This window comes from Periplaneta americana, chromosome 11, assembly GCF_040183065.1.
Source record: "Periplaneta americana isolate PAMFEO1 chromosome 11, P.americana_PAMFEO1_priV1, whole genome shotgun sequence".
Classification (NCBI taxonomy): domain Eukaryota; kingdom Metazoa; phylum Arthropoda; class Insecta; order Blattodea; family Blattidae; genus Periplaneta; species Periplaneta americana.
Genome location: NC_091127.1, coordinates 32,309,576 through 32,335,351, shown reverse-complemented (window position 1 = coordinate 32,335,351; position 25,776 = coordinate 32,309,576). Strand labels below are relative to the sequence as shown.

At 34.2% G+C, this 25,776-nt stretch overlaps 1 protein-coding gene across 12 annotated transcripts in view; it reads right to left on the bottom strand.

The window, feature by feature from the left end:
- Dys (Dystrophin) overlaps window positions 1-25,776 on the bottom strand; it is a 2,834,509-nt gene that overhangs the window by 394,988 nt on the left and 2,413,745 nt on the right. The window lies entirely within an intron of this gene.

The window sequence follows — 25,776 nt, the reverse complement described above, 5'->3', positions numbered from 1 at the left end:
ATAATTCTGACATTAAAAATGAATTTACAATAACGATTTATATACCCATTGCTGACAACTGCAAAGATAAAATTGATAGTAATCTGATGCTTGTAATAATTAGTAAAGGCATGTGGACAACAATAAAACTTAATTTACTAAAACCTTAAAATTTCCAATATACAGGGTGCGTCAGAAAGAACGGATGGATTTCAAACTATCGATACGCAGCGAGGGGAGGGATGGAGTGAGGGGGACCACGACTGTTGGAGAAGCGAGAGAATGCAGTTTCAGTTGAGAACATGGTGTTGGTCTGGTGTACAACGTGCTTTCATCGCAGAGACATTTTTTAAAAATGATGAGTCTGTGATCGCCACTCAGGACTCATTTCGACATCGGACGTCACGCTAGGATTCCAACTCGGGCGGCTTCATTTCGTACCACAGGTTCAACATTAAAGAAGAAATCACCTGGACGAACACGAAGCGCGTGTACTCCTGCAAATGTGGAGACAGATAGTAGGTTGTCCTGCCACCTCAACCATCAGCCCGCAAACATGCTATTGCACTGAGATTGTCGAGGTTACGATAAGATCTCGCGCCCTGCGAGTTCTTTCTTTGGGACCATATGAAGGCGTAACTAACCACATACACTGGACGAACTGAAGACGGCGATTCGTGAAGAAATTGCGGCAATCCCACCAACTATGACTGTGAAAGTTACGGCGAACTTAAGAAAACGCCTCGATGCCTGTATCGAAAGCCAAGGACATCATATGGATGATGTTGTATACCGTAAATAAACTGCATGTATTGGTGAATCTGTTGATAACAATACATTTTTGATTTGATGAATCCTTACAATTTTCTTGCCCTGTGAAATCCATCCGTTCTTTCTGACGCACCCTTTATTTTAACTAATAAAAAAGCTAATTTTTATTGTTCTATCAACACAGAGACAAAGGCATTAGGCCTAATAAAGAATTTTGTTGACTCACGTTTTATGAACTGTCGGAAATCGAAAGTACGATTTGGAGCAATTTGTAATGCTGTAATTGTAGCAATTATAAACAGCACACATACACCCTGACATTTTAACACAGCACTAATTAATAAAACTATTAACTAGTCCAGCAACAATATATATTGCAGTTGATTACAGCTTGTTTCGCGAGTATCTCCACACCGGCCGCCTAGGTAGCAGCACCAGGGTCGTTCCCGCGCAGAACTGCTAGCTGTCCAGTATTATTATAGTAAGGTATTTGCTTCCATGAACACTGTCCACAAACTAGGAACGTCTTCTTGAGAATAAATTTTGTACATAACATTTTGTGCGTGTGTGTGTGTGTATCTAATGCTCTGGATTTAATAATGAAGTCTTCATACTCCTTAACTCTTATAATGGCAAAACTTCATTTCTCACACTAGTTTATTAAACCGTGTCGGACTGTAAAGAAAACAACTATCGTAATGCCCATATGTTATATGTTGTAGAATATTATAGTATTGTGAAATTTTAATTTTCCTACCAATTTTTTCTATTGTTCTATTAAAATGATAGCATATATCCTATTAACCTGTTGTATCCTATAGGATACTTTGCGAATTTAAGGGTTAAAGAATATTGTGTAATTACTGAGGAATTGTTTATACTTGTAAACTGAATCTACTTGATATATATTGTAGAAATTTGTATAGCTCAACTAAAATATGCTTGCAAATTGAATCAGTCTATTTACTTATTGTACATTTTTGTGTAGTTAAACTGAAGAATATTTCAGATATCAATATTCAATGTGTTCGTAATAAAATTAATTGTCTTGACGTTTTTGTAAAAATCTTAATGTGATATTCTACATATTATGTTTAAATAAACATTGGTTAAGTGAAGCAGAATTCCAACTTTACCAACTTCCCGAATATTTTATTGCTAATATTTATTGTAGAAAAAATTTCAAATGTGGTGGGTCATGCATTTATATTAAGAAATGAATCTTATTCAAATCAATTCACTGAAGAGAATTTTCTGGGGAAAAAACATTTGGAACCTTCAGCAATTTATTAACTGACTTTAAACTAATAGGCCTATTATCTGTTTTGCTTATAAACAGACGATATATCATTAAACTGAAGAATATTGGACATGAAAAGAATTAAAAAAATAACAAGTTAAAGAGGACAAGAAGAAGTAAAATTTTGGTGTTCGTACTTAACAAAATCAATTAAATACTCTAAAGGAAAGGGCTATAATAATAATTATAAAAAAAACATATACACAATCTATAGGGCGAATAACAAGAAGGTCTAATATTTTTATAAAGCCTCTACCACCTAATCTAAATCTATGTTAGCTAAATTTTTAAAACAGCTGTTACACAACTATAAACACTGCTAAGGACGTAATGTAGCGTCGGGCGTAATGCACGCTGTCACCGAGCACAAACATGGTACTTAGAACATTGTAATAAAACATGATTTAACATGGCGCGTATCAGACTACGGTGGAGTATCTCCACGTAAAAGGCAGTCAGGCGACAGGCGGCGGTGACCAATCCTGAACCTGGCTAAGTGGTACACTATGATGGCCTTAGCTTTCTCAGAAAGATGATGATGATAACGGTGATGATGATGATGATGATGATGATGAATTTAAGGGGTTATAGCAGTCATGTCAATTGATGCCCATAGGAGCAAGCGCGCGCTTTAGAACTCAGGAGAGCCTGAGCGCTTTACAGCGGAAAGGAAAGAGACAGACGAAAGTGGTAGTATATGTCGCTTGGTCGAGCTATATTCAGGGATGGCCAGCACTGATTCAATAGATAAAGGGAAGAGAACTTATTAAAACTGTATCAAAGTTAACTTTTAGATTTGTCTGAGAAGTATAACTGCATTATAAGAATGTAAGTTTTAATTTTAATGCTCATTTTTCAAAAGTTTGACTTTTTTTTATTCAAAAGAAATATTTTCTCAACTTTTTTTTTTATAGAAAAGTGGAATTGTCAGATATAGGCCTATTTATTTAGTAGCCTTACAGAATGTTTTCGTAAATTTAATATAACGTAAATACGTATTACTGAAGTTAGTGTATTGAAAATTTTGAAAATATTCGCATGGAAATTGTTTGTAAGGAAATGAATTAACAAAGCAACCGCTGTTACATAATAAGCAAAAGATACGTGCCCATGTGTTGTAAAAATGTCAGCTCTATAGCTTCAGCACATTTCGAGAAAATAATTTAACATTCTGATGATAGGAAATTGCTCACCAATATCACCTTAAAAGCATAATGCGGTAAGAGTTGTTATGGAATATTAGTTACACTTAAGACATATACAGCACCTAGGTAACTTTGCTTTGTACTGTAATATTGTTTTGATTGGTGTATTGATTACTTTTATAAGGCTAAATGTACCATAAATATCAATTCCAACTTATCATGTCATACTCAGTCTCTTTTTTTGAGATGACTTTCTTTATGAATGATGTGTTTCATCCGTTTAGTACAGTATAGTTGTACTACTATGGAATTTATGTGAATATTCCTTCTTAACTCTTTATTATGTTATTAACATTTGAAACACAGCTGTAATATTAAGAAATTGGTATTAGTAGTCCTACTTTTGTTTTACAGACAATATAGATAATATCAAACAGAAAGAAGCCATATAAAAATAACGACAAAAAAATTTCACGTCCCGTCTGAAGTTTGTGCACCACTGTTTTCTTAATACAACAGGCTGCTTATTAATATACACAACCCTTCCTCTTTCCATACTTAGCGCTTGATGCCCGCGCACGACGTCAAGGTCAGAAAAATGCGCTTGCTTTGACATCACAGAAATTCTATCCCAAATACTATCTATTAATCGAAAATTAGATATGGATTCGCTAGGAATTTAAACTCCATTCATCGACGTAAAAAGCACACGCTCTATAAGTTCTATTAACGGCGCCTTTTCTTAAAAAATCTGACAATGTCTACTAAAGCCTATGACAAAAGTTCCTGTGTTTACATCCCTTCCGTCAGAAGCCGTGCTATGATTTTTTTCTATCGTCCTAGCAAGATTTGAACCCATGAGATTCAGGTGTAATGATGCAGTTACAATGTCTATGCAAATTCGATGAGTTTTACACCTGATAGACGCAGCTCCAAGAGCAGTTCTCTTCAAATCTGCTCGCTTCCCCCACCGTGTTACGGGGGTGAGAAGATTCATGTGTTGGCGAGAGAGAAATAAGCGCCCCGACTCCTTTTAGTTACTATCGAAGTAGAAGAAAAAGGACTCTGGGTGAGAAATGTCAGGAGCGAAAGGGATAAATGATATGTGCTAGACAGACAAATGCAAGAGGGTTGGGGTTTGAGTTATGGACAGGGAGAGGAAGATATTATGTTTTGAAATATTGCGGTAGTTAGTATTGGCAAGCACGCAAGGACGTGGGAACTCAGCTCAACAGGGATTGACTGCATCTTCAAGCTGGTTTTAATCAATACCAGAACGACGTGCTTCAACACTTTCCGAGTTTTATTTAATGAATAAACATTTTCGTTATAATACCTAAATTAATTGCTTAATTTATGAAGTAAGTACGTAAAATAATATCAATAAAACTTGCATCACACGAGACCAAGCCAAATTTAAAATTATTTCTGCACATTTAAAAACAAGGAAAGTATGTGTTACTTGCGCAAGACGCGAATTTTTTTTGGAAAAACACATTTTTATATTTGGTTTTATCCACCCACATATTTTTTGTACTACGATTATATGATCATAATCTACAGACTTTACACTATGTATTGACATAATGTGACGTCATTAACTTCTATCATGTGACCACAGGCAATGTTTGCAAAATGGTTCGTTTCGACAGAGTACTTACTTACTTACTGGCTTTTAAGGAACCCGGAGGTTCATTGCCGCCCTCACATAAGCCCGCCATCGGTCCCTATCCTGAGCAAGATTAATCCAGTCTCTATCATCATATCCCACCGCCCTCAAATCCATCGTTTCGACAGCGTGCTGTCATTAAATTCCTTGTTAAAGAAGAACTATTTGCTGCAGAAATTCACCTCAAACTTCAGCGTGCATACGGAGATGTGTGCATGGGCGCTAGCAGTGTTAGGAGATGGGTGAAACATTTCGAAGATGGGAACACGAGCATCCAAGATAAGCCTCGTAGCGGTCACCCTCGAACTGCCGCCATGGAACGCAACAAGGAAAGAGTTGATGAGCTCCGAGATGCATTTTGGTTTAATTTCTTGAACCTGGACAGACCATAAATGCTGTCCGCTATATTCAGACAGTTTTCAAGCTCCGTTGTGCATTGCGCGAGAAACGCCCTGGAAAGAAGATCATCATGCAACACGATAACGCGTGGCCTCACACTGTGGAGAAAATCAGAACATCATCCGAAATCTCCCTACAGTCCCGACTTGGCACTCTCCAACTACCATCTTTTCGGTTCTGTAAAGGAACAGCTGCGAGGCCAACGCTACGAGACGCTGGAGGACATCCGAAAAGCAGTGCGTCAGTGTTTTTGGGAAGATAAAATGGACTTCTACAGCAAGGGAATTTTCAGAATTAGAGAACGACGGGAAAAATATGTGCAAAGAAATGAAGACTATGTTGAAAAGTGACAGAAAAGTCTTTTAGGATGATGCACCTGGTTTGTTTAAAAAATAAAAATTAAGATTTATAACAATGGGTTGCTCGTGACTTTCAGTATTACCCTCGTATTTTATTATCTGGAACAAATGTGCGACATTCTTGCTGAGATATTAGAAACAAGCAAGCTTGTCTTGTACAGACCTTAAAGGAGTTGCTAGGGGGAAGTTAGGACACAACACCACGCAATTAGTGCAGTAAAGTGGGCCGAGGCAACAGAAACCAACCCAAGACTGAGTTGAGACACACATTCACGCTAGGCAATAGCTTCGACCGGAGGGCATGGGCAAAGTAAGCCTACATTATACGAAAAAGAGCATAAGTAAACGCAAAATGGCTTTTTCAGAACTCACTATGTTACGTTAATACATTTATTATGAAAATAATAAAAGTGTGTGATAATAATGAACTATATAGGGTGGAAGTGAAATAACAGTGCAAATTGAGGGGAGCACTAAAATACATTAAAATAAACAAAAACCTACCACGCGTTTTGTAATCAAGCGCATGGCTAATTAGAAAATTGAGCTGAAGGATGACAATGATAGTAAATATAGATGAGAAGATTGTAGCCGAGAATGTTTGTGAAGAAGAGTAAGGTAGACAGTATTACATAGTATTCGGGAATAAGATTGAGGGAAGATAAAGAAAGTGAAGAGTTGAAAATACTGTATATCAGAAAGGATAAAGGAAGAAAATAGACTGAAATATGGTTTACTTAACTTATTTACTGGCTTTTAAGGAACCCGGAGGTTCATTGCCGCCCTCATATAAGTCCGCCATTGGTCCCTATCTTGAGCAAGATTAATCCAGTCTCTACTATCATATCCCATCGCCCTCAAATCCATTTTAGTATTATCTTCCCATCTACGTCTCGGCATCCCCAAAGGTCTTTTTCCCTCCGGCCTCCCAACTAACACTCTATATGCATTTCTGGATTCGCCCATACGTGCTACATGCCCTGCCCATTTCAAACGTCTGGATTTAATGTTCCTAATTATGTCAGGTGAAGAATACAATGCGTGCAGTTCTGTGTTGTGTAGCTTTCTCCATTCTCCTGTAACTTCATCCCTCTTAGGCCCAAATATTTTCCTAATAACCTTATTCTCAAACACCCCTAACTTACGTTCCTCTCTCAAAGTGAGAGTCGAAGTTTCACAACCATACAGAACAACCTGTAATATAACTGTTTTATAAATTCTAACTTTCAGATTTTTTTGACAGGAGATTGGATGATAAAAGCTTCTCAGCCGAATAATAACACGCATTTCCCATATTTATTCTGTGTTAGATACTTATAGAGGAAACTTTTTTCTGCACATATACTGTAGTTTAAACATTAGTGAATTTACAATGATTCTTAACGCTTTTATATACATGTCTCCTTAATTTGGGACGATAAAACTTTGAAATTTATGTCCAGCAGAGATGCATCGTTGACAGCCGGTAGGAGTGCTGCAGTGGCGGACCAACACGTAAGAAAACACCGCAGACTGAGAAAAATTTAAATACTCGTATATTAAAATGGTTCTCCATTTTTCAAGTTATATAATTCCCACCTATTATGTCCAGTGTACTCGGTTTCGAGTAGAAAAAAGGAGATTTATTTACAAAGTAAAGGTGCATTTCCTTTCCCTAGCGATTAGGTGGGCGATCACGGACTTTTGTTAAACAAAAATAGAGGTTTGCTTCATGCGAACTGATCACTAGGCTAGGATCTTGATGAAATTGCATCTTTTTTCTATTAAGCCAGAAACATAGTTGCTTTAGTATATGTTATGTGATAAACTGAGTGTTTTAAGACACATTTGTTAGGGCATTCTTTTTTCATTTTTTGCCTGTTTCAACTCATAAGAGCATTTTTTGTTTTATTCGGTCATTTTTTTTAGGCACTTCCATTTAATTTTGGCCATAAATCCCCATTAGAATAAAATAATGTTTATTTCGTTCGATATTTTCTCTACATATTTTGTCCATTAATATCCATTATTTTGTGTAATATTTTAATCGTTTTTCTACACAAATATTGCCATTTTAACGTAGTGCACCCCTTGAAATGGATCAGTCCAACCACCCCTTCAATATAGACCTCTCTATACCTGCTAGTTCCAGATAAGAGTGGCCTTGTGGTCGACTACATGGAACTACATCAGGTAAAATAATTAGTTAAAGTGTACTACTTAGAAAAAATATGTAAAATTAAATAAACTTAAATGTTAGTACTATAATGTATTTTAATTACTAGGGAAACGTATTATTTCTCTTTCATGTGTTAAATTTTATATTACCTTGTTAACATGTTTCAGCCTGCTATTGGCCATCTTCAGAACTGGTTGTTGCTGGTCTTGGCACCTATTAGAAACGTGTTAATATCTTCAATTTGATTAAATAAATTTATAGCCTATGTGTATGAATTAATCAACCTATATTATATTTGTATTCTATAATTTTGAAATATATATTAGTCCTACTTTTCACGTGCGATATTATTCTTCTCTAGTGTTAATATTATATTATATAATTCCATTGCCGCTGTAATTATATTTTAGTTCCTATTTTATTTTACTTATTTATTTTTATTATTATTATTATTACTATTATTATTATTTTTTATTTTAATATTATATCTGAACTGCGACCGAGCACGAGCGCTGCTCATTCGGTCTCAAATTTTGTTAATACTACTGTATCTTCTTTTTATATTGCTTGTATTATTTTATTTCTATTTCTCTTGTTTGTTTTGTAATTATATTCTTTATTCTGTATATTTAAATTTAAATAAGAAAAAACATGAATTTTGTTTTGTTTCCTGTGGCGCCAAGACCAGCAACAACCATTTCTGAAGATGCCCAATAGCAGGCTGAAATATGTTAACAAGGTAATATAAAATTTAACACAAGAAAGACAAATAATACGTTTTACGAAGTGATATAGTGTTAAAAGTTGTGTAATCAAGATAGTTACTGTAATTACGAGTCTAAATATTAAGTAGTACAAAATCTCTTTTCCTACTAAGCCAATTATGTAAGATAAATTTTAGGGCATTTTTAAGGGCATTTTTTAGATTTCTAGGTCATAAATGCATTGTTTTTAGGAAATTTTTTCATGATTTATAGGTTATCAAAATCCTAGCCCTACTGATCACATCACCAGAACCTCGGAATTTTCAAAGTCTAGTGTCAGTAGACTACTGAAGTGGACACAGTTTGAACCCAATGTTAATCAGCTGCCCTCTAGACTGCAACTCAAAAGTTCGCTTTTGTGAAACAACAGTTTTTTCAGTTGTCCGTGAAAAGCCAGCGCCGGTTTCCGAACGGAGTCTGCAATTGTACAAGGAGCTACATCGCTGCATGCAAATAACAATACAGAACAATGGAGAGCGTCTGATGGATATTGCTCTTGCTGCCCCCGCACAGCGAAGCTATAGATCAATAGGACAATGCGACCCCCATCCGTTATTAACGGTCCTGTGTCCCGTCTTATCAAAGACACAACAAAGAAGTATCCCAATATATTTTATTCTCGACGTATAATGAAAGAAATCACTACTAAGTCTGTCCATTTTCCCTGTTGTTTTATTATGTAAGAAAAAATATCAATTATAACAGTAAATGTGGCCAGGTTATTGGAGCGAATCACTAGACGAACGCTTACAGCGTCGGATTTCCACACCGGAGAACCGCCTTCACACTCTAGTGAATACAAATGGAATTTGTAATGTACAAAGACGATGTGTGGAATAGGTTTTCGCGGAGTACTCTGTTTCCCTTGCCAGTTCTTCACTATTGTCACTATTTCATTATGCGAAGAATAATAAGAAGTTATGCAATGCTGTAGAAAAATTGGTGTCACTATTTTCATAGATATGTATGTACAGTATGTAGGTATGTATTTATTTACACTGCAAATGGGTATATACCCGGTGGCAGTGGTAACTAATTACACTCTATAATGACAATTAATAATAAACACAACTAATAAAAAACAATAATTAATAATAGTAATAGTAATAATAATAATAATAATACTTACTTACAAATGGCTTTTAAGGAACCCGAAGGTTCATTGCCGCCCTCACATAAGCCCGCCATCGGTCCCTATCCTGTGCAAGATTAATCCAGTCTCTATCATCATATCCCACCTCCCTCAAATCCATTTTAATATTATCCTCCCATCTACTTCTCGGCCTCCCTAAAGGTCTTTTTCCCTCCGGTCTCCCAACTAACACTCTATATGCATTTCTGGATTCGTCCATACGTGCTACATGCCCTGTCCATCTCAAACGTCTGGATTTTAAGTTCCTAATTATGTCAGGTGAAGAATACAATGCGTGCAGTTCTGCGTTGTGTAACTTTCACCATTCTCCTGTAACTTCATCCCGAATAATAATAATAATAATAATAATAATAATAATAATAATAATAATAATAATAATAATAATAATAATAATGAGTATCCTAAATTAAAATGAAGCATGGTCACTTAAAATAATATTTAAAGTAAATCTAATTTGTATCTTTACCCTAAGCTCGAACTAAGACCCACGAGTCTGACAGGTTCATACCTGCACCAGTACTTTTCGGCACTACACTTATTTCACTGTCAACTCACTCACTGCACTGATTCTACCTGATTTCACTAACACTTCTAACCATATAATATGATATATTTATTTGTCAGCCAAGTTTATAATTTACAGTTACGATAGACCATCGCATTTCTGCTTTTTGATCCACCATGTCTTTAATACATACCACTCTTTTCTATTAATATATTCATTTCCCAAGTGTTTCTTGATTACTTCTTATTCTTCTGTTTTAACTGAATTACTAGGCCTATATCTAATACCCCCAATTTTCTGTTTTTCTTAAAACCTTTTTATCTCTGACTAGTATTCACTAATTTTTGTACTTTCTCATCTGCATTAGTGTGTTATATTATTTGTCCCATTTATTGTTCCAATGTCCTAATGTTCGTAATACTTCCTTCTATTTCACTTCAATTATATATATATATATATATATATATATATATATATATATATATATATATTAAACAATCTCTGATACGTGACTATCACAATCTCATACAACAGAAGCTATAACATAATCTAAATTATATACAAAAGATAAATGATAGAAACGTTTTAATTAAGGACGATGAAATAAACAAGAATCATTTTAAAAGGTAAAATAAATTATTGAAAGTACAATGTTGGCAAATAAACAAATGCTAGGGAGGCGATAAAAACAAACAAATGCTAGGGAGGCGATAAAAACAAACAAAAGCTAGGGAGGTGATACAAATTGTAGAATATGCATCCATAATTGGTTGAAACATGTTTTCCCGACCGTTTTATTGGTCAAAAGTAGTATGACGTAGTAAAAGTGTAATAGTTTCTTTAATTACTTCAAGAAAAGTTAGCTTTCACATCCATCATAGTAGTACCTGTAATACTACTTGAACTTAGTCGTTTCTTGATTTGCTTTTGCCTAGAACCTTACTTACTTACTGGTTTTAAGGAACCCGGAGGTTCATTGCCGCCCTCACATAAGCCCGCCATTGGTCCCTATCCTGAGCAAGATTAATCCATTCTCCATCATCATATCCCACCTCCTTCAAATCCATTTTAATATTATCTTCCCATCTACGTCTCGGCCTCCCTAAAGGTCTTTTTCTCTCCGGCCTCCCAACTAACACTCTATATGCATTTCTGGATTCGCCCATACGTGCTACATGCCTTGCCCATCTCAAACGTCTGGATTTAATGTTCCTAATTATCTCAGGTGAAGAATACAATGCGTGCAGTTCTGTGTTGTGTGACTTTCTCCATTCTCCTGTAACTTCATCCCTCTTAGCCCCAAATATTTTCCTAAGCACCTTATTCTCAAACACCCTTAACCTATGATCCTCTCTCAAAGTGAGAGTCCAAGTTTCACAACCATAAAGAACAACCGGTAATATAACTGTTTTATAAATTCTAACTTTGAGATTTTTTGACAGCAGACTGTTTGCCTAGAACCTTAGAAAAAATATTTGAATTACGTTCTAGTGACCTGTTTGCATGTTGGGTAGGGACTGTAAATGATTTATAAAAATCACTTGGAATTTGAGCCTGATATATTATATTTCCTTGTTTCTCTTTTTCGTTGTGTGATGAAAGACATACTTGTCCGTCTACCGACAATCGTTTCTCTACAACTGGTTGGCTTCAATCAAGTACAAAGAAATAAACACAGTGTGATAATGGGTTATGGTGAAGTCGAACCTCTAATGATATCGCATTGTCTAGGACCAAGAATTAATTTCCTGCGCCGGATTTGAACTCAAGACCATGGCTTCCTAGCAGCGTCAAATCTGTGCGTGTAGATGCAAAAACACTGAAACAGCATGGAAACAATATCACTTCTCAACTGTTTGACGGATGTGAATCATTCTATACCTTATATGCAACAGAAAGAGAACAGAAATACATATGCGTTGAGATTTCCATGACAACGTCCTACAGAAAAAAAAAAAAATGAAAGCAGAAGTCATCTGAACATAAAGCACTCTAAGATACAATGATTGTACACGCTCGCTCTTCGATTTTCTCCATGCCTGGCTGTCTGTCTCGCTGCAGTTGTTTTCCAGCTAAGCGAGCAATCCTGTGCTTCGCCGACAACCCCACATCTTACATCTCTGTCTACACACACGCGGGGTACACCGCACACTGTTAAAATTCCTCCGCTCCTCGAGATTAAATTCAGTAACCTAGTGGAGCATTCCCATTCTTGTCTCGTGTACAAACTTTGCTCTTGCAACGAGGCGGAGATTTTTCATACGCTGTACCGTGGCTCCAAACCCAATATTTGCAAATATCTCCCTTATTTGTTTCTCGTGTTATTACGTCTCGCTTTGCACGGTATTAATATGAGTTTTAAAAACATTTCGAACTATTTACATGCATATATCCACTAACGTGGCATTTCCAAGTATGTGGCCCTTGTTATCATATAGTTTTAAGTTCCTTAGAAAACTGTTATGGGTTAAAGGATTACATACTAGCCTAAGTTCCCCAATATGAGGCGAAATCGCTGTAAGCTAATAAATAGGGCAAGGATTTCGATGAAATTGCATCTTTTTTTCTAGTAAGCCAGAAACATAGCTGCTTTAGTATTTATATGTTACTAGCCGTACCCGTGCGCTCCGCTGCACCCGTTAGAAATAAATATAAAGTAATTACATAATTAAAATAGAACATATGATCCAGAGAACATTCGTGTTTGATAGAAGGATAAATCGTTTAATATGTTACTTAATTTAAATTGCATCCAAATAATTAAAATGCGATCATTTTGGTCCAGAGACCACTCATTTGGTGCAATGACAATTCCTTTAACATGTTTCTTAATTTTTATTACATGCAACCATAGTTTAATGAACATTGACATCATTTAGATTTAATGCGTATACCTTATTTTACTTGTTATTTGTTCCCATTTAATTATGGTAATAACTTCATTTTAACCCTTGTTTTCTACGTATTCAGTAAATGGCGCTTGGCCCACTATGATTCTGAACCCTTCAAATAACTTAAATTATATTATATAATATTACATTATATTATAAATTATATTATATTATATCAGACGTTACTGTAATAACCAGGGAAAGGATTTATATGTAAATACATATTTACTTATAAAGCTAATATAATTTATATTTTGCATTATCTTTATGTTTCACAATGTGTAGGGTTGAAAAATCCTACTTTTATTTTCCATATTTTTCCATATTTTAGAGTTTAGTACATATTTTCGTTAATTTCCATATATTTTCCATATTTCATATAAAACAGTCCATATTATATTAGGTTTAACAATAAAACAAAACAAAATTCCATTAACTTTTAAAAATACATTTCAACAATAGAGATTTAAACACATGTTCAGTAATCCCTTTAACATCAGAGTTATTTGAAAATTAGCAGTCCTATCAACAATGGGAAAGTAAGTTACAAAACTGTATTAATTTAATTTAAAATTTTTAACAGACTTCAGTTGTGCAGCTCAACAGTTAAATGCCAGTCAGAGTACACATAGGTTCAGTTTTGTAAATCATACTATAAAGACGGTAAATATGCCAAAAATACGTCATTCAGTCAATTTAAAATCAAAACTAACAAGTTACATTTCAGAATTTAAAGAAGATGGTTTATCAACTGACAATAAAATATTATTTTGTAATTTGTGTCAGTGTGCAGTATCATCTACACAAAAGTTCCTGGTGCAACAACACATTACAACTAGTAAACATCAGGCCAACAAACAACTAAATTCCAAGCAGAGACAATTGTTTTTAACACAACCAACAACATCGAATGTAAGATCTGAGTTTAACATCGACCTGTGCCGTTCTCTCATCTCTGCTGATATTCCTCTCTACAAACTAAAGAATAAGGTCTTCAGGGAATTCCTTGAAAAATATACTCAACATACAATCCCGGATGAGTCAACACTTAGGAAGACGTATGCTCCATCCATCTTCGATGAGACAATACAGAAGATAAGAGATGAAATTAAAGATAGTTCAATTTGGGTTTCCATTGATGAGACTCCCGACAAAGAAGGTAGACTTGTTGGTAATGTAGTTATCGGTTTGTTAAGTGAACAATATTCTGAACGAATTCTTTTACATTGTGATGTTCTAGAAAAGTGCAATAACAAAACTATAGTTAAACTGTTCAACGAAGCTATGGATATCCTGTGGCCAAAGGGTATTATGTACGATAATGTGTTATTCTTTATTAGCGATGCTGCCCCTTATATGGTCAAAGCTGGACAAGCATTATCTGTTGTATATCCTAAATTGAACTCATTTTACTTGTGTGGCGCATGCATTTCATCGTGTGGCAGAAGTGGTCAGAGACAATTTCCCTAAAGTAGATTTGTTGATTTCATCAGTGAAAAAAGTATTTCTCAAAGCTCCCAGTAGAGTTAACGTGTTGAAAGAAATGTACCCTGAAATTCCATTGCCACCAAAGCCAATTTTAACTAGATGGGGTACATGGCTAGAAGCAGTTGAATATTATGCCGAACATATAGACTCTATTAACAATGTTCTCCTTGCATTGGACTCTGAAGATGCAGTCTCAATTGATACTGCGAAAACAGTTACCTGTGACATAAGTGTGAAGAATGACTTAGCTCACATTCAGCATACATTTTCATGCATCATAAAAACGCTCAAAAGTCTCCAAAATAGGCACCTTTCACTATCTGAAAGTTTTGAAATTATAAATAGTACTGTGGAACAACTGAATCGTGGTAGAGGTAAAGTTGCAGATGCAGTAAGAGCTAAGGTGGACACTGTACTTTCAAAAAACCCTGGATATGAAGAACTACAAAAGGTTGTTGCTGTGATGAGTGGTGAATCAACAGTGAAGATTAACTTGGACTTATCCCCAGCAGACATTGTGAAATTGAATTATGTACCAGTTACTTCTTGTGACGTCGAACGCTCTTTTAGTCAGTATAAATCTATCCTCAGAGACAATAGAAGAAGATTCACTTTTCAGCACTTGAAAGAAATGTTTGTAACCTATTGTTATGGTAACAGACAATAAAAATTGTGTTTTGTTGAAACTACATTGGAAGATAAGGTACGTCCATTATATTTTTTGTTTAGTTTGATTAAAATGTACCAATATTTAACGTACATAGTCATTTTTTTATAATTTTAAGTCCATATTTAATTCCATATTTTGGTAAAAATCCATATTTAATTCCATATTTTGGTAAAAATAACTACATATATATTTACATATTTCATATATTTTTAGTCCATATAAATTCGTTCCCTGGTAATAACATTATAGCATTATGTCCATCTAGAGAAACTACACTTTCCAATGGTGAAATAATAATTAATTATACAAACACAGAAACATTCTCTGTAGGTTATCTTTCATAGCTTTCGATTGTTGCTATCCAAGGCCCCTTATAGACGAAGTCATTTGTTTTTTAATTCATTACACGGCCTTAGATGGCAGTTATTTTTATTTTAAAACTCATTTATCTCATTAAATATCAGTCCTATCAAAATTTTTCAAAGAATAAAACTTATCGCAAATTATTTTTAAAGAAACTTTTGTTATGTAACATTTTTCACAAAAATCAATAATAAGCGAGATAATTCGATTTATTTAATTCAGGCCCCCTTATAACCCCCCCCTTTTAAATAACTGCCATATAGCCTAAAATCTAAGTTACAACGAACTTAATTTATATTCCAATTTTCATCGGAATCCGTTCAGCCATTATCGCGTGGAAAGGTAACAAACATACAGACAGACAGACAAACACAAACAAAAATTTCAAAAAAGCGATTTTCGGCTTCAGGGTGGTTAATTATATATGTTAGGACCAATTATTTTTGGAAAATCGAAAATTACCAGAAAAATTTCGGCTACAGATTTATTATTAGTATAGATGTGATAAACTGAGTGTTTTAAGACATATTTGTTAGAACATTTTTTATGCATTTTTTGCCTTTTCAACTCATAAGAGCATCTTTTGTTTTATTCGGTCATTTTTTAGGCATTTTCATTTAATTTTGGCCATAAATCCCCATTATCAATGTAAAATAATGTTTATTTCCTTTGATATTTTCTTTACATATTTTGTCCATTAATACCCATTATTTTGTATAATATTTTAATCGTGTTTCTACCCAGACATTGCCATTTTAACGTAGTACACCCCATGTAATGGATCAGTCCAATCACCTCTTCAATATAGACTCCTCTATACCTGCTAATTTCGGATAAGAGTGGCCTTGTGGTACACTACATGGAAACTAAAAGTAAAGTAAAGCCATGGCGCTACAGCCCATGAAGGGCCAACACCGACCAGCTGACTGCTGATCTCACATGTACATGCCGAAGCAGAGGTGAACGATCAAACATGGAAACTACATCAGGTAAAATAATTATTTAAAGTGTACTACTTAGAAAAAATTATGTAAAATTTAATTTAATTACTAGTCTAAATATTAAGTAGTACAAAACCTCTTTTCCTACTAAGCCAATTATGTAAAATCAATTTTAGGGCATTTTTAAGAGCAGTTTTGAAAGATTTTTAGGTCATAAATGCATTGTTTTAGGACATTTTTTCATGATTTATAGGTCATCAAAATCCTAGCCCTACTAATAAAGTATCCAATAGGTAGTAGAGCATAGTATAAAATGCATACAACTTTTGTTGCAATTATGACAGTTTGACAAGAGAAAAAAGTTTTTTTTTTTAGTCCTAAGTTTTTCATAAGTGAATAACAGCGTATGATTAAGAAACTAGCCTTAGCAAAGTTACAAATTATTATTATTATTATTATTATTATTATTATTATTATTATTATTATTATTATTATTATTATATTTGTATTGTCATCAACATTCATACCAAAAATAGTGTAGCACCACATTTCTGTATAAAGATTCCACCATAAGTTTCTATTACATTTACCTACAATTCGTATGCAATCCCGACAATCTGTTTAATTAATAACTCTTCTACTCTCACTACTAAGGGCTTAGGTACAGCTTGCAGCTGTAAAATTTTTGGAAATATTCAACATTTTTTCCCTCCATTACTGTATCTTGTACAATAACGAAAATTGGTATGTGTAAACATTGTCTTTCTGCTATATGAAACAAATATTTTTATGATTAAAAAAATTATTTATATATATTTTTTAATTCAAAATGGATGGCAGTTTACTATGCAGTGATGAAGCGTTTCCCTCATAACTCATAAATTTGCTAACTTTCTCATGTTCTCCCACTTTTATTTTATTGCTGAAACTCATGTTTACAATATCATGCTCTTTCAACTACATTCCTTAATAAATAATATATATATATATTTTTTTTTAATTTTGTGTTAGAAGAAAATACTGATATTTGACCATTTTTTAAAATGAATTTATTTTTTATCAGATAATCTATCAAAGCTAGAGAAGTGACCATACTCTAGATATGACATGCATAAATACACACAAAAATTTTTATCACGGAATGTTGGATAGTTTTTTAGTTATGTGGGCAACACTTCATCACTGCAAAGTGAATTGAATTTTGAAAAAGAAAAATATATAATTTTTTTAAATCGTAAAAATATGTTTTCCATATAGCAGAAGGACAGCGTTTTACACATACTAGTTTTCATTATTGTAGGCCTACAAGATACAGTAATAGTGAAAAAAATTGTTGAATATTTCCAAAATTTTACTGCTGTAACCTGTATCTAACCCCTTAACTCCAGTCAGTTTCTCCTTATTGGTCTTAAATATCTACCATCTGTTAGTTTCACACTTCACTCACGTTCCTTCCAGAATTCTATTCTTACTAACATACATTTACATATAACTACGATCTTTCTACACCCATTTTTAAGGCTGGTTCGCAATAAATCGGGAACGGAAAGGACAACGAGAATGGAAATAATGTTAAAATAAATGTATTTAAATGTGAGCATTCACAATAGTTAAATACATTTTAACAATATTTCCGTTCTCGTTTCCGTTTCCGGTTTGTTGTGAACCAGCCTTTACTCGTCTAGTTTATGGTATATTCTGTTTATCATTATTACTCTTTCAAAATATCATTCTTCAATTTTAACTGTCTATCCAATTTAAAATCACTATACTAACATTTCCTATTTAACACTTCACACAGTTTTACTCACTGGGATTCTCTTCTTCCTAATATACATCATTATAATAATCTTGCTAAATCCTGGCATTAGTATCAAGTTTACTTTAGTCTGATCATCCATTCCTTAACCTCATGCAACATTCATAATAAATATCTAAAAATTGTAACTACCCTCACTAATATCATATTATTATTATTGTTATTATTATTATTATTATTATTATTATTATTATTTGTCCGGCTATATTATGAGCCAAATAATTGAAAAACACAGATAATATAATATCCCAACTTGTATAGCTTTCATTGATTATGAAAAGGCCTTCGATACAGTTAAACGAGAAAAATTATGGGAAATATTAATAGCGAGAGGAATCCCAAAACATTTAATAATCACAATACAAAGTTTATATAAAAATACTACAATTAAAATAAAATTAAACAAAGAGATCACTAACGAAATTAGAGAAATAACAAGAGGGGCAAGACAAGGGTGCCCATTATAGCCTACTTTATTTAACTTTTATATAGACGAAGTCACAAGACAGTGGCAGATAAATTTAAAATCTAATTTTAATATAAATAAGGAATATTTGAACACCTTACTCTTTGCAGATGATCAGGTAATATTTTCAAATTCAGAAGATAACTTACAGAGGGCCCTATATAACCTGAACATAATAGCTAAAGAATTTAACTTAAATATTTCTTTAAAAAAGACAAAAGTTATGGGATTCAAAGGAAAAACACCAATAAGATTGAAAATAATCCTTAATGATGACTCAGTAGAACAAGTGAACCATTTTGAATATTTAGGCTGCACATTATCATATGACAATATAAATGATTTTGACAAAAAAATATTAAAATTTCAAAAACTAGTAGGAACAGTTAAAAGAACATTCGTTAAGAAGGTAAGGACAGATACAGTTCTGAAGTTTTATAAAACAATGGTCATACCAACATTGTTATATGGCTCAGAGATTTGGACCCTAACTAAACAGCAAGAAAGAAGAATGGAGGCAGCAGAAATGAAATTGTTGAGACCATTGGCAGGATATACACTGCTAGATCATAAACAAAACAAATGCATTAGAGAGGAATTAGGCATTTCAAATATAATTGATGTAACTCATACCTATATAAATAGATGGCACGAACATGTAGAGAGAATGTCATCAGACAGAGTTCCAAGAAAACTGCACAACTATAGACCCATGGGACGACGGGATGTAGGAAGACCGAGACGACGATGGAGTGACCAGTTTTAGAGTTCAATTACTATTGGGACGGAACAGGGCGGACGGCCTAACCCGTGATGTTTATGATGATGATTATTATTTGTAAACAGATTTTGAGTTATTAAATAATTTACCCTACCCAATTATCTCCTCACTTTCTTGCCACAGGCTTTATTGGTGTCACTTATGAGGTTCAAACCTGTCTTCGGACTAAACAACAAATAACTGTTTATTTCAGGAAATTTAATAGGAAGGCATGCTGTAGATCAGTGGTTCCCAAAGTGGGGCTCGCGACTCCCCGTGTTATATAGAAACACAAAAACACATCCAAATGAAAATCTTCACACACAACTCAATTTCAGAATACACACACTCTTTGACTCCACATTACACTACACAAACACACCCCCACAGGAAACACAAACAAAAGACGCCAAGACTAGCAACAACCAGTTCTGAAGATGGCCGATAACAGGTTGAAACGTATTAACGAGGTAATGTAAATTTAATACGAGGAAGACACATAAAACGTTTTCCGAAGTGAAATGTATGTATGTATGTATGTATGTATGTATGTATGTATGTATGTATGTATGTATGTATGTATTTATTTACACTGCAAGTGGGCAAGCACCCGGTGGCAGTGGTATATACAATATTAACAATGCACAATAAAATGATAAGCAATACACAATAAAATCTACAATACACAATACAATTTACAACACATATACAATTTTATACACAATACAATAAGAATACAGAATACAATTTAACACAATAATAATAAAACATAAAATAAAATACCTAATTTTACAACACAACCTACATAATTATGTATAGGTCCTACATAAGTTTCAATAGTCTTTCACTTTACTCTCATCTCATTCCCTGTAGTGGCACTATGACGCATTTCACTGACACTTTAGCACACATTTCACTGACACTCTGTAACACATTTCACTGACACTATAGAACACATTTCATTGACGCTATAAATTATCACTGATCGGAACTGTTCACTGCACTGTAAAACCATAACTTCACTGACTCACCTCGCTTCACTGATACAACAGTTCAAATAAGTCAAATAATTACGCCCTTATGCATACTTATAAACAGAATTACATTTAAACTAAACATTTCTAGTCTAAGACCCTCTTACACGCTATTTTTAAATAATTTACAATTCAAACCAAGGAAGTAAACTCGTCAGGCTAGATAAATACATGTCACCTTAAAAAATTAAATGTTGAATGTCATCTTAATTTTAATTTTCACTTTATACACAACTTTTTAAATTATTCTTGAATCTCCTTAAGGAAGGACAGCCCTCAAAGACCGCTGCAGGTAGGTCATTCCAATCATTTATAGTTCTATTTAAAAATGATGATAATAATAATAAAAAAATAATAATAATAATAATAATAATAATAATAATAATAATAATAATAATAATAATAATGATGATGGTGATGATACTTGTTTAGCTTCGCTGTGACGTTCTAACCAGCAAGCAGTACTACCAACCTGCAATTCATATATCATTACACCGTTTTCTACGGAAGCACAGTTCAGACAGATGTCGGAGGGGGTGGGAGAGGGCAAACGAGCCTTGGAAACAAACCGTAATTCTTGTGCAGTATTGGCTTAGAGGCTTGTTCCCGTGAGACTCGTAGCTTTTCTTAAAGGGGAGGAGGATGCTCCTTCATGACTGATACCGCAGACTGCATAAATTTATTCAATTCCGTTGTTACTCCCCCACATTCTCCAACCTGAAACTTCAAGGAGGGCGCTAAATGTACTAAGTGGCTTTTGTATGTTCATGGCCTCCTAAGACATTGAAATATTACGTTCGAAATACTGCCATGGAAGTCACTAAGCTAGCATCTTTGTGGGCTCAACTTTGTCTTATGGTGCCTACCTCTATTAAGAATCGTTGGCGTCAACTACAGGAAATCCATAGTAAATTGCTCTGTGGTACGTATTCCATGGATAAAGTCTCTTTGGGAAGATAGTATCCATAATGCTATGAGCGTCTAAATCATAAATATTCAAATCAATGATAGTAATCATGTCCACTTTAAGCCTCACGACCAGAACGAGAATCGAACCAAGATCCTGAGATTTGTCTAAGCCAGCGGTGACCAAAACTCGAACTGCAGTGATTACAAGCGACAGCCTATGAAGTAAGGAGACAGAGGAAAGGTACTTGCCATGAAAACTACAACCAGTGGTGGTTCCTGTACTAACATCTAGATCAATCCCGCGGATAAAAATCTCAAGCTTTGCTGTATCAGTAATGTCACTGCTGTCATCAAGAGCCAGTGAATAATATACGATTTTTCTTGCTTCTTTTTTAACCTTCCTCTTGAATATAATCAGGAATTTTTTTAATTCTTCTCTCGATACTTGGTCGAGAAATTCGTAGTTTTCCACAATTTATTGATCGATCAGCGCATTTAGCGCTATACAGATCATTTCTAAATATGTAAATATAATACATGACACTGAAATGAGGGCAGCCTAGATTGGGCTCCTCAATGAACAAAATAATTGTTAATAAATAATTATTTACATAGGCTGGTGTGATAAGTTTTAATTATAATATGAGGTCCATTGGAAGTCGGCTCTATGGTCTGGTAGGAAATGTGGACTTCCTTCCAAGTGAGTAGTGGGTGGCGCCTGGAACATTTTCTAGGTTGTTATAGAACTTCTTAGCTTGTGAATGAATAAACTGTTGGATTGTATCAATACCGGTTTCTCTGTGTAGTTGGCTGTTACGGACAAACCAAGGAGAATTGGGTGAAATTCGTAGGACTTTATTTTGAAATGACTGGATGTATTTAATTTCACTTATAGCAGCTTCTCCCCAGACAGGACAGGCATAAAGCAGTAGAGGTCGTAATAGAGATGTGTAAAGTAGCATGCAATTTTGTAGCTTTAGAGATGATTTCTTGTTGAGGAGCGGATATAATTTAGCGAGTCTTGAGTAGGCCAATTTAAGTTTGTTGTCGATGTGATGTTTCCAAGATAGACGGCGATCTAAGTGCACTCCAAGATATTTTACAGCTTCATCCTTTGGTTTCAACGTTATCATGTTGGTTGAAAGATTTATGCATGGAGGATCAGCAGGACGATACAAAGTAAATATCATTGCTTCGCATTTATTGTAGTTCAATGCGATGCGCCAATAATTTTCCAAATTAAAAAACTTCTTATGGACAAGTTATTTAAGCTATTTTAATCATTACTCTTTTGAGAAATTATATTGTATCAAAAGTCTTTAGAGCCCGATATATTTCAAACCCCATTAGGTGGCTGACTTCCTTATATTTATTTATGTCATCTTTCTCTTCCTGGCTATGATTTAAGACATGGCAATTTCTGGCGTTTAACAGTTCGTTGGCACATAATATTGAATCAGTTTTTCTACAATATTATTATTATTATTAAATGAATAACTAATAAATAGTAACCTTCATCTAAAGATTAAGAAGATTAAAACTGAGATAAAACCTAATAATTTTATCCTTCTAGGGAGAAGATATAAAAATATCAATATTTATGCACATACAGAAGAACTATAAAAACACATACTTAGTTGTCAGTAATAATAATAATAATAATAATAATAATAATAATAATAATAATAATAATAATAATAATAATAATAACACTTACTTACAAATGGCTTTTAAGGAACCCGCCGCCCTCACATAAGCACGCCATCGGTCCCTATCCTTTACAAAACATTCAACATTCAAGAAGATGTTGTCTTAAATGTTCCATATTACGAATTCTTGTTTTGTAGTAAACTGCTTTTTGTAGTTGACTCCATACAAAATAGTCCATAGGATTAAGATCTCGTTTGAAACTCCAGCGGAAACCATAAGAGCATCTGAGAAATGCGATCTTTCACGTAATAATCTCTCAGGAGGGATATCATGTCCGTATCTTGCTAATGAATTGTTGTACACTTGAAACAGACCATTCTCGCTGAGCGCAGTTCCTTACAATTTGAATGGGCAGATAAAGTATCATATTGGTGCAAATGTTTAATGAAAATCTTGTCTTCATTCGTTAAGTGACCCATTCATTATTCACAAAATGAGAACTCAAAAGGGAACAAAACAAATGGTGACAGCACAACAAACGGCTTGGCCATAATGCTTAGTTCGGCATAAACCAGCCGTGGCGAAAATGCCATCGTGCGCCGAGCCACTGTGTAAGCTGCAACGTGCATAGCACCTATGGAGGGAGGCGGACACCCGAAGGGGAAGAGAAGCAACTGTCTGAGTTATTAACGGTTTTTCATTTTCCTTACGTCAAGCACTTAAATATAATTTTATACAAACTAATGTTTAGTACGTATAACGAAGAAAGAAATGAACAAGAAAACATATGACACATTATCACAACCTAAACTTAATTGCCTTCAGAATGTTTCTGCGACAGAGTTTAAAAATCAGAAATTATGTCACTTACTGCCAGTCGTAGTTGATCACGAAGGCATTTGTCTGTCAGTCGTGATCTAAATTTGATTTTTACTATTTTCATTGTTGAAAATAATTTTTCACAAACGTAGGTTGTAGCGAACATGTCTTCAACAGAGCAAGCGAAAGAACGAAACTCCAAATATTTATTTTTTGCCAAAGATTTGAGAAGTTCAACATTTGTCAAGTCCTTACAGCTAGCTTTCATTTAACATCACATTGTAAATCTGTGAGTTTAAATTGAAGATCTAACCGCATTATTCGCACATCAGCTGAAAAAGGATCGACGTACAGAGATGATGATAATAATAATAATAATAATAATAATAATAATAATAATAATAATAATAATAATAACAACACTTAACCTTTTAATGTTTCATCAGTAACACGTAGTAACTTATAATGCCGTTCTATGTTATACAACCGTTTTCCTAGTAATACTTGTGAACAAATCATACATTTAACATTCTCATCATATTGTCAGCAAAAAAATGCATCCTCCCATCCTACTTGAAATTTTCGTTTTTATAGAGGTACATGGTTTCGAGAGAGATATTGCGACGATACGCCACTCGCAGGTCCGAGACAAATACAAATAGAACGGAGTTTGACTCCAGTGAGTGAGAGGGTGGGGGTTGTAGGTAGGAAGCGAGGGAAATGCACTGCGAGCCACAATGTGCTCGTGAGTCGCATTTTCGCCACGGTTGGCATAAACGATCGATTTTGCACTGCCTTACAAAAAAATAAAAAATAATGTTTAATAACTGGTAAAAAAAATTAAATTTACAGTACTTTTCCGATCTACAAGGACTGTGAAATTTGCCTGTGAAATAAACTTTCAAGTGAAATCATTAACTACTGGAATATAACCATTTAAATGTTGTGCCTTTTTTTTGGCCCAGTGTGTATATGGAAGAAAATTTGTCTACGCTGAATGCAATAAACAGATTACATCTACAAACAGTGTACACACGGACGAATATTCAAATTGTGAACATAAAGCTCATATAAAAACAAACAGTTGAAAGCTATTTTGTTTCCAGGCAACGGAGTCCTATTCAACATTTACTTAAAAGCGGCAGTTAACACCAAATTAGTAATTGCATTAGACTGTGTGTCCGTTAACTGTTAACAAACCACATATTCCTCGACGCTTTTTAGTGGGGCCTTCTCCACTCCTCCATTTTACTTATCTTTTCCATGGCTACGTCGAATTAGCATAAGATTGCGCACTCAGATATATGCGTGCAGAAATGCGGTTCAAGAAACATTTTAGTCTGGAGAGCTTTGCAGAACTGTTTCAAATGTCAGAGGAAAAATATCATAAAATGCCTTGTTTTCTCCGCGGCTTCTTGCACGAAATAGTTCCGGTAATTATGTATAACACAGAAAGGATTTTATGGGTCTCATTTCTGTCCTAGATTTCAACATATTTTTTTATGAAAGCTTGCAAATATGACAAAAAATGTTCTTCATTTACAACTGCAATTGCAAAGTACAGTCACGTCAAAATAAGGATCAGCATTTCCCTTCAAAGTTAAGTTTAAGAAACGAATATCTGTTTAGTTTGAGCCACCAGAGATCAAAATGGGCTATGTTATCCAAAGTGAATTTTAAGAAAAGTGCAAAAATTTCCTATATCTGATTTATGTACTGATTTTTCTATGCATTTTACACATCTAAAATAAATCATTTTGAAAC